We start from the raw sequence: 11431 nt of genomic DNA on the forward strand, positions 1-11431 counted from the left end.
GGATCCTCCTCCCCTGAGTCTACTGCTCTTCAGTTCCGCAAGAGATGACTCAGGGAGGAAGTGTTCCGGGCTACACACTGACGTCAGTGTGCACCCGGGCGTATATGAACTTTTTCTACAAGACTTCTGCACTATTTAGCAATTCCAGCAACCTGATTGGTTGTCTGGGTTGGTTGATTCACAGTGATTGGTTGTTTGGGTTGGCTGATTCACCAAACAACCAATCAGATTGCTGGAATTGCTCAATAGTGCAGAAGTCTTGTGGAAAAAGTTATTATGCCACCCGGGCTCAGCATGGTCCGAGGAGGAGCGGCGCTGACAGCAAGGAGGAGGTAAGTATATGGCTGGGGAAGGGGGAAGTTAATATTGCTGCTGGGGGTGGGGGGTTAATATTGTTGTTGCTGGGAGGAGGTTAATATTGCTGCTGTTGGGGGGGGGGGGGAGTTAATATTGTTGTTCCTGGGCGGAGGTTAATATTGCTGATTGCTGCCGGGGGGGGGGGGGGGGGGAGTTAATAGAGTTAATATTGCTGCTGGGTGGGTGGGGGTTAATATTGCTGGTGGGTTGGGGGGGATTAATATTGCTGCTGGGGGGGTTAATATGCTGGGAGGGGTTATTATTGTTGCTGGAAGGGGGTTAATATTGTTGCTGACAGGGGGCTAATATTGTTGCTGACCGGGGGTTAATATTGCTGCTGGGTGGGGGTTAATATTGCTGCGGGGGGAGGGACTAATATTGCTGGTGGGAGAGGGGGTTAATATTGCTGCTGGGTGGGGGTTATTATTGTTGCTGGGTAGGGGGGTTTAATATTGTTGCTGGGAGGGGGTTAATATTGTTGCTGGGAGGGCGGTAATATTGTTGCTGGGAAGGGGGGGGGTTAATATTGCTGCTGGGAGGGGGTAATATTGCTGCTGGGGGGGTTAATATGCTGGGAGGGGTTATTATTGTTGCTGGAAGGGGGTTAATATTGTTGCTGGGAGGGGGTTAATATTGTTGCTGGGAGGGCGGTAATATTGTTGCTGGGAAGGGGGGGGGTTAATATTGCTGCTGGGAGGGGGTAATATTGCTGCTGGGGGGGTTAATATGCTGGGAGGGGTTATTATTGTTGCTGGAAGGGGGTTAATATTGTTGCTGACAGGGGGCTAATATTGTTGCTGACCGGGGGTTAATATTGCTGCTGGGTGGGGGTTAATATTGCTGCGGGGGGAGGGACTAATATTGCTGGTGGGAGAGGGGGTTAATATTGCTGCTGGGTGGGGGTTATTATTGTTGCTGGGTAGGGGGGTTTAATATTGTTGCTGGGAGGGGGTTAATATTGTTGCTGGGAGGGCGGTAATATTGTTGCTGGGAAGGGGGGGGGTTAATATTGCTGCTGGGAGGGGGTAATATTGCTGCTGGGAAGGGCTTATATTGCTGCTGGGAGGGGGTTATTATTGCTGCTGGGAGGGGTTTAATATTACTGTAGGGGTCGCTATTACTACTGGGGCCACTGTGGGGTACCCTGTTACTACTGGAGCCACTGTGGGGTACCCTGTTACTACTAGGGCCGCTGTGGGGATCGCTATTACTAATTGGCCCACTGTGCGGGTCAATATTTTTACTGGGGCCACTATGAGAGTCACTATTATTACTGCGACCACTATAGGGGTCATTATTAGGGCTCGTTCACATGGGCATAATTGCATTTCGGTCGCACAAATATGCTACGTATTTGGGCAATCGAAAATCCCTTATGCCTATGTATTTGGGCACGCAGAAAAGAACGCAGATGGGCCCACTGAGATGGTGCGCAAATGTGCACTGAATACACAGGTTTCCTGTGCATTCACCACGTATCTGCGTGGCCCATTCACTTCAATTGCCTATTGGGGTGCGTAGTACGCAACAAAATAGGTCATGCTGTATGAAAAAATACATCATGTGAATGACTCATTGAAATCAATGGCTTCTATTCACTGCATATATTTTGTACGCAAATACGCTTGTGTGAACAGGCCCTTACTGTTCTGTCTTACAATCAGCCCTTTGAAGGTCACCAAAAACCTGATGTGGCCCTTGGTGAAAATGAGTTTGACACCCCTGCTTTATACTGTATTTACTCCTTTCATCAACCTCATTATATACAGAGTAAGTAAGGGCTCACTTCCACTGGCGATACGACATCCCTGCAATGCGAGATGAGTGAACATGATAATGAAACCAATGGTTTTCAATGGTTTTATTCTCATTAGTGATGTTTTCACTGTAATATTGCATATCAAAGAAGAATCTGCAATATCGCCCATTGTCTCCAGTGGGGTCGGCAGCAGCAGCGCCTGCCCCATTGAAAACATAGGAAGTACATTGTGCTCTCCTGACACAGCTGTGGCAGAGGTCCATGATGCTTTCCCATCTTCTGTCTTCTGTTGGTCGGGGATTGAAAAATTTTGCCTCCAGAAACCGCTGCCTCTGATTGACTGAGCACTGTCGCCAATCAGAGGCAGCACCCAGCCATCATTGAATGACAGCTGAGCACTGCCTGTGATTGCTCACAGCATTCAGCCAATCACAGGCAGCGCTCAGCTGTCATTCAGTGACAGCTGGGAGCTGCCTTTAATTGTCCACAGTGCTCAGCCAATCTGAGGCAGCGCTTCCTGGAGGTAGGATTTTTCAATTCCCGGCCACCAGAAAACAGAAGAAGATGGGAAAGCATCATGAACCTCTGCCACAGCTGTCACAGCTGTCAAAAGGCCTTCCTGCGGTCCCTGCGGGGATGAAGGAATCCCCTGCCATAGCTGTCACACCTGTGTCAGGGGAGAGCAAAGTACTCCCTATGTTTCCCTATGCTGGTGGGAGCCCCATTGAAAACAATGGGCGATATTGCAGATTCTTCTTTGCGATGCGAGGTTACAGTGAAAACATCACTAATGAGAATGAAACCATTGAAAATCATTGGTTTTATTCTCATGCGGTTTCACTCACTCTCACATCCCAGGGAAGTCATATCGCCAGTGGGTGTGAGCCCTTACTTAGACTGCATAGAACGAGGTTGATGAAAGGAATAAATACAATATAGAGTAATGAGAGGAACTTACAAATATTTAAGGCTTGTGTTTTCATTGGGAAATCATAAACACTGAATCAATAAAATATGGAGACCACAAGGAGGTGGGAGCTACAAGTTGAGCAGTTTTTTTTTTTTGTCTACCAAGACCACATTGAGTCATTAATATAGCAAGTATAATTATGACCCATTGAATGCAATGAGATAGCATTGTGGACCTCTGCCACAGCTGTCACAGGGCCTTCCTCTATTCCCATAGTCCCCGCGGGGATGAATGAATCCCCTGCCACAGCTGTCACACCTGTCACATCTGTGTAAGGGGAGCGCAATGTACTCCCTAGGTTTTCAATGGGGCTGACTCTGCTGCCACCAGCCCCATTGAAAACAATGGGCGATATCGCAGATTGTTCTTTGCGATGTGAGGTTACAGTGAAAACATTGCTAATAGAGATGAGTGAGCAGGCTCGGATAAAGCAGTTACTCAAGCGAGCATCGCTCTTCTCGAGTAACTGCATTCTTGTCTGAGCAGGCTCAGGGGGACAGTTGGGCCAGCGGGGGGGGGGGGGGGGAGAGAGAGAGATATCTCTCACTCTCCCCCCGGCTCCCACCCGCTGCCCCCTCCCCCCCCCCCCCGAGCCTGCTCGGACGAGAATTCAGTAACTCGAGAAGAGCGATGCTCGCTTCAGTAACTGCCATATCTGAACGTGCTTGCTCATCTCTAATTGCTAATGAGAATGAAACCATTGAAAATCATTGGTTTCGTTATCATGCCTATTCACTCACTCTCACATTGCAGGGAAGTCATATCACCAGTGGGTGTGGGCCCTAATAGTGATGTAAGTAAAGCTGCCAAAATGTAATACTAACTATGTGGAGTCATGAGAAAAAGCAACCTCTTTGAGTTCTATAGTTTTATGTATCATGACATTATTAAAAAGAAAAAAAAACAGCCAACATGCAGAAGCAGTGTGTGTAAAAATGTAGTACACCCCACAAATCAAAACTGGCTCTGGCAGCAATAAATTGAAGTAATGGTTTTCTTTATGACTTTATCAGTTTCTGACATCGTTCTGGATACATTTTGTCCCACTCTTCTTTACAGCATTGTTTCATTTCATTGAGGTTTGTGGGCATTCGTTTATGCACTTATTTCTTAAGGTCCAACTTCAATATTCATGTGGGTTGAGGTCTGGGCTGTGACTGTGGCATTGCAAACCTTGATTATTTTCTTTTCTAGCCATTCTGATGTAGACTTGTGGTTGTGCTTGGGATTGTTCTCCAGTTGAATGACCAAGTTTCGGACAAGCTTAAGATTTCGGTTTGATAACTCTAGAATATTTTAATATACAAAAGAGTTCATGGTCAACTCAAGTACAGTAAGGTGCCCAAGTCCTGTGGCTGCACAACAAATCCAAATCATCACCCCTCTACCACCATGCTTAACTGTTGATATCACATATTTGTGCTAATCTGCTGTGTTTCTTTTTTGTCAAACATGGTGCTGGGAATAATGGTGTCAGGGTACCAGGGAAAGCAGAAGCCGGGGATCCCTGCAACGTAGCCCACAACCCCTGTCCCTGTATACTTGCCTCCACTCCGGCTAACCCCAGGCAGGCAACTGGGCGACCGTCCCTACACTGGCTAGGGGAAATGATACCCCAATCCCTGGAAACAGAGAACAAATACACAGACAAACAGACAACCAGAGCGAAGCACAAAAGGGAAAACAGCAAACCAGTCCAGGAGCAAGCCCAAGGTTAAAGGGGTTGTCCGGCCATAAACATTAGATCTCATTACTTCTGTTTGCCCATTTCCATGCACTTTGTAATATACATTGTGCATGGTAAATGAGGCAAACAGAAGTTATTGACTTACCTGTAGGGGTGCCCCCCCCCCTGTGTTGCTCCTCGGTCGTCCCTGGTTACGACAAGAAATCTTCTTTTCTTGTCGGGCCGGCTCCAGGTCTTGACGGGACGTCGGGGACGCGCTTCTCACTTCTGCTCTCTACTGCGCATGTGCAGTAGAACTTCAGCTGTTGGGAACCTCTCCCAGGGGGCGCGCGGCTGCTGGCATCTGTAAGGTAAGTGGACGGCCGGGCTCTCTCAGGGGGGGGAGGCGGAGGGGGAGGGGGGTGTGTGTGTGTGTGCTGCTGGTGGTGACCGGGCTGTCAGGAGTCCCGGGGGGGTAAGTGGACGGCCGGGCTCTCGCAGAAGGGAGGGGGGAGGGTGTGTGTGCTGCTGGTGTCGGCCGGGCTGTCAGAAGTCCGGGGGGGAAGGGGGGGGGGGCATGTGTATGTGTGTGTAGGGCATGCTTGGTGCTACTTTCACTTTCAATAGCCGACGATCGTCAGCTATTGAAAGTGCTGCTAGAGATCAGGATCTGCTCCTACAGCTCTGACAGGTGTAGCAGTAGATTATTTCATCTTCCCCAGCATGTTCCCTCATCACTGGAGGCTGTGACACTGCAGTGTCCAGTGATGAGGGGACATGCCGGGGAGATGAAGGAATCTCCTGCTAACAGCTGTCAGAGCTGTAGGAGCAGATCGCACTGCTCTCCCTGCTCTCTCATTACTTTGAATGGGGCCAGCCGGCTGCTGGCTCCATTCAAAGCAGTGAAGCGTGCATGCCAGTCCTCCAGTCATGTGGCCGGTGTTATCGGGAGCGCGCACTGAGGAGAGAGAGGCAGCGGCGCCATCTTTGAAAAATCCTTCAGGCAAACTTTATAAGGTAAGAAAAGGAATAAAAAGGTGAGCAAAATATCGTTTTTCATGGTTAAAGCTGTAATGTGTGATGCTTCTCCACTACAGGGCATTCATTGGGGAAAAAAAAAATCAGTTTCGCCGGCGGACAACTCCTTTAAGCTCAAAAGTCAATCCGGAAAACGCAGTACAGACAGGAGGAGACTAAGTCAGGTCAGGGGAAAGCCGAGGTCAATACACTTATAAGCAGGAATACAGAGGAATGCTGGTGAATGACAGGAAGCCTAATCAAACACTGGCAGTGTCAGGTGGTAACTGAGGGGTTTAAATGCTGTCAGAGCTCCCGCCCCAGCAGCTGATTGGGGCAGAGCACCTGACAGCAGCAGGATAATCAGAGGGTGCTGGGAGAACCTCCTTCAGCACTAGCAGACCTAGGTCAGAGGAGATGCAGCAGGCTGCCATGGCAACAGGAATGCAGCACTGGGCAGCAGCCTCCACATTCCTAGCACTCCTGCGGCGTATAGGAGCCGGGCGGCCAGGAGTGGTGACCAGCGCCGGAGTCCCCCTGCACCGCACACCTGCCGCCGGAGCAACAATGTCAGCAGTGCGGGCACGGCGACCCCGATAGCCGCCAATCCTGACAAATGGCCAAACATTTGGCCTCATATTTTGACTCTAGAATACTTTTATTATATAGATGAGTTCATGGTCGACTCAATGACTGAGTTGGCATGAGGTGTTTGTGCTGATATGTTGTGTTTAGGTTTTCACCAATGTGGTGCTGGGTATTCTGGCCAAACACCTCCACTTTGCTCTTATCTGTCCTAAGGACATTGTTGCAGAAGTCTTGTGGTTTGTTCAGATACAACTTTGCAAACCTTAGCTGTGCTGCCATGATCTTTTTTTTAGAAGAAGAGAATCCTCAGATGACAACTAACTCATGGAACCCACTAGAAGAGGACAAACAGACTGAAACAAAATAACACAGGAAGGTGGGAACGGAGGGATAAACGGGGGTAAGGGATTACTAACTCTATACTTTCCCTTACTGATCTTGCCTAAAGCTTGGCTATAGTCCTGACAAGGGCTACTCCATGTAATGTAATAGAGTCGAGCACTGCGTGGTGCTTGTCTCGAGTAACGAGCATCTCGTACACCCTAATACTCGAACGAGTATCAAGCTCGGACGAGTACGCTCGCTCATCTCTAATTACTTACTCTATACTTTCCCTTACTGATCCTGCCTAAAGCTTGGCTATAGTCCTGACAAGGGCTACTCCATATCCCGAACCTCAGTAGATTCCCTATATAACCTGAGTTAGTGATAGGACCCAAAGACAGAAAATGAAAGAGACAAGATGGGACTGGAACAGGAGAAAATAATGAAAATAATCACAAAGGCAACAACTTGAGGTTCATAGCTAAAAAGCTCACATGAACATACTTATAATGGCCACAGCAAGGCACAACTACCAGGCTTCCCAGGTGAGGCTGATCAGGATACTTAAGTGTATAATTAAAAACTGCGAAATCCCAGGTCGCTTTAATATCAGAAAGGCCAAGAAGGTCATTTTAATCTTTGGATTTGTCTTTTTGCTCATTATTTCTACAGTATTGCCATAAAGCAATGGCACTTGATGACTTTCCCTAACTAATAAAGTGCCGATCGCACGACCGTCCTCCGTGACGCCTCTGCCCCCTACAACTACTGGGTGTCGAAGCTGGACATGTGGCCTGAACTCGCGCTGTATGCCCTGGAGGTGCTTGCTTGTCCTGTGGCTAGCGTCTTGTCAGAGAGTGTGTTTAGTGTGGCTGAGGGAATCATCACAGATAAGCGTACCCGCCTGTCAACTGACAGTGCCGACAGGCTTACACTCATAAAGATGAACAAAGCCTGGATTTCCCCAGACTTCTCTTCTCCACCAGCGGACCGCAGCGATACCTAAGCAATAGGTAGGCTGCACCCGCGGATGGAAGCATCGTTCTCTATCCCCATCAAAAACCGGGACCTTTTTGCTTCATCAATCTGTGTATAATATTCCTCCTCCTCCTCCTGCTCCTCCTCCTGAAACCTCACATAATCACGCTGAACGGGCAATTTTTCTTAGGCCCACAAGGCTCAGTCATATAATTTTTCTAAACAATTTTTAGACGTTTCAATGCTCATTAAAGCGTTGAAACTTTCACCTCAACCAATTTTTATTTTAACTGGGCAGCCTCCTGGCCTAGTTACCAATTAAGCCACATTAACCAAAGCTATTAATGGGTTTCACCTGCCCTCTTGGTTGGGCATGGGCAATTTTTCTGAGGTACATTAGTACTGTTGGTACACCAATTTTTGGGGCCCTCGCCTACAGTGTAATCAAATTAATTTTTAGCCCACATGCGTTACAGCTGACGTTACATCAGCTGTGTTGGGCACTGCAATGGGATGTATTTATGTACCGCCGGTGGGTTCCAGGGAGCCACCCATGCTGTGGGTCCACAGGGAGTTGTAACTGCATCTGTCCACTTCTAAAGAACCCCAGTCTGACTGGGGCATGCAGTGTGGGCCGAAGTCCACCTGCATTGAACATGACATTACCTCAGCTGTGATGGGCACTGCAATGGGATATATTTATGTACCGCCGGTGGCTTCCTGGCACCCACCCATGCTGTCGGTCCACACGGAGTTGTAACTACATGTGTCCACTTCTAAAGAACCCCAGTCTGACTGGGGCATGCAGTGTGGGCCGAAGCCCACCTGCATTAAACATGACATTACCTCAGCTGTGATGGGCACTGCAATGAGATATATTTATGTACCGCCGGTGGCTTCCTGGCACCCACCCATGCTGTCGGTCCACAGGGACTTCACAATAGGGAGTTGTACCTGCCTGTGTCTATGAATTAAAAACCCTGGTCCGGTTGGGGCATGCAGTGTGGGCCGAAGCCCACCTGCATTTAATCTGACGTTAGCTCTGCTGTCCAGGGCACTGCAATGGGATACATTTATGTACAGCGGGTGGGTTCCAGGGAGCCACCCATGCTGTGGGTGCACACGGAATTCCCATTGCGGAGTTGTACCTGCCTGTGACTATTTATAAAAAAACGCGGTCTGACTGGGGCATGCAGACACCTTGACAGAATGAATAGTGTGTGGCACATAGGTTCCCCATTGCTATGCCCACGTGTGCAGCTCCAGATGGAGGTGGCACAGGATTGGATTTCTCATTGCTTCTATACAGCATTGTGAACTATCGCCCCACCCCTTTTAAAGAGGGTCGCTGCCTAGCCGTGCCAACCCTCTGCAGTGTGTGCCTGCGGTTCCTCTGGCAGACGCACTTATAAATAGACATGAGGGTGGCGTGGCATGAGGGCAGCTGAAGGCTGGGCAGGGACAGTTTGGTGTGCGCTGTGGACACTGGGTCGTGGGGGGTGGGGTGGTTGGGCAGCATGTAACCCAGGAGAAGTGGCAGCGGAGTGTCATGCAGGCAGTGATTGTGCTTTGTTGGAGATAGTGTGGTGCTTAGCAAAGGTATGCATTGCTAATGAGGGCTTTTCAGAAGTAAAAGTTGTTGGGAGGGGGGGGGCACTCTTGCCGCTATTGTGGCTTAATAGTGGGACCTGGGAACTTGAGATGCAGCCCAACATGTAGCCCCTCGCCTGCCCTATCCGATGCTGTGTCGTTCCCATCACTTTGTTGAATTGCCCAGATTTTCACAAACGAAAACCTTAGCGAGCATCGGCGATATACAAAAATGCTCGGGTCGCCCATTGACTTCAATGGGGTTCGTTATTCAAAACGAACCCTCGAGCATCGCGAAAAGTTCGTCTCGAGTAACGAGCACCCGAGCATTTTGGTGCTCGCTCATCTCTAATAGTGGGTAAAATAGTTGCTGCTGCAGATATGCAGCAGTGGCTCCATCCCTCTCAATGGTGTAGGCAGATCAATCTGGGTGCTTTGTTAATTCTGCTCTATCTGCCCCTTTGATTTTAATTAGCAGACAGAAACAGTTGATCTACTCTGTCTGCGTTATTGAAATGAAAGGAGCAAACAGAGATGGAGCTCAGCTATTTCTGTCTGCAGAACAGAGCCAAGAAACCAACCCAGGCACTGCAAACCTGAGAGGTCAGATCTATAGGAACCACATCTTATGTAAAGCGTGGAAGCAATACAATTATGCATTTTTCATGCATTGGAACATTTTCAGTGCAGAGTATTTATCTAGGCATCAAATATAGTGAAAAATAAGCACTTGTGTTTTACCTACTAGCCAAAATATTGTTTAAAAAAATAGGTCAGAACTAGAGATGAGCGAGTATGCTCAACCGAGCTTGTTGTTCGTCCGAGCATTAGCATACTCGTGAGTACTCGTTACTCAAGCAAGCACCATGCGGTGCTTGAGGCAATTTCACCCTCTCCTCCCCACATGTTTAGCGGCTTTTTTAGCCAATGAACATGCAGGGAAGGCTTTCGCACCTCCTGCTATGACGTGCCAACCCTGTGCACATCTATAGCAGTGGTTGGCTGGGCTGATCAGGTGACCTAGGATCATAAAAACTCAGGTCACCTGATGCTCGCCTCACATGGAGGCTGGATTAGCTGAGGGACAGAGCTGCTGTGAATGAGGGAGAGTGTTAGTATAGGTTAGAAGGAGCGTTGAGACAGGGATCCATCTGCAAAGAACCCAACAGTCCTTTTTAGGACTACAACTCCACTTTAGTGCATCATCAGTTTAGCTGCCTCGGACCAGTAGTGCACACAAAGCATTCACAAGCATCCCGGCTGTATACTGCATACTGTTACCGGTTCTATACAGTATACTGCTACTGGTGTACACAGACTATATAGGAACTAACAAAACTCCTCTCATTTGTCATTCTTTAATTTGTTTTTGGCTGAAAGCATTTGCATAATAGGCCCAAGTGTGTGTCCTGTTGATCCACAAGACTGTGCTAATTTTACATTGTCTGTTTTTGTCCTAAAGCCTACGCAAAATACCCTTAGTGTGTGTCCTGTCTATCTGCACTATATAACAAGACAGTACACATTTTACACTGTCTGTTTTTGTTTTAAAGCGTATATAAAATACTCTTAGTCTGTGTCCTGTCGATCAGCACTATATAAAAAGACTGTACTCATTTTACACTGTCTATTTTGGGCTTAAAGCATACGCAAAATACTTTGCAGTTTTCGTAGCATTTAGACACAGCGCATTATACAACATGATCAACACTAGGGGTAAGGGTCAAGGACGAGGACGTGGACATGGGCATCCGAATGAGGGTGTGGGCAGAGGCCGAGGTCCTGAGCAGGGTGAAACAGTGCTTGCCGCTGAGGGAGAAGTAGAACGCTGCCTAGCTTCATCTCACAGTTTGCAGGTCTGCGTGGTACACCATTAGTAAAACCACAACAGTGTGATCAGGTGATCACGTGGATAGCGGATAATGCGTCCAGTAAATTATACACCACCCAGTCTTCCACGCAGTCCACTCACACTAGCCTAGGGACTGGATGTGTGAATCTTCATGCTGATCCTCCTCTCTCCCAGCCTGCTCACTCCAGGAAAAGGAGAGATTCAGAACAGGTGTACTCAAAGGAAATGTTCTCAGGTCCTTTCCCTGAGTCGCAAACAACAGTTCATGAGCCACCTGAGGAGTTTGTCGATGCCCAAAATTTGGACCTTTCACAGTCTCAGAGTGATCAT

Source organism: Eleutherodactylus coqui, chromosome 2 (genome assembly GCF_035609145.1).
Source record: "Eleutherodactylus coqui strain aEleCoq1 chromosome 2, aEleCoq1.hap1, whole genome shotgun sequence".
Lineage (NCBI taxonomy): Eukaryota > Metazoa > Chordata > Amphibia > Anura > Eleutherodactylidae > Eleutherodactylus > Eleutherodactylus coqui.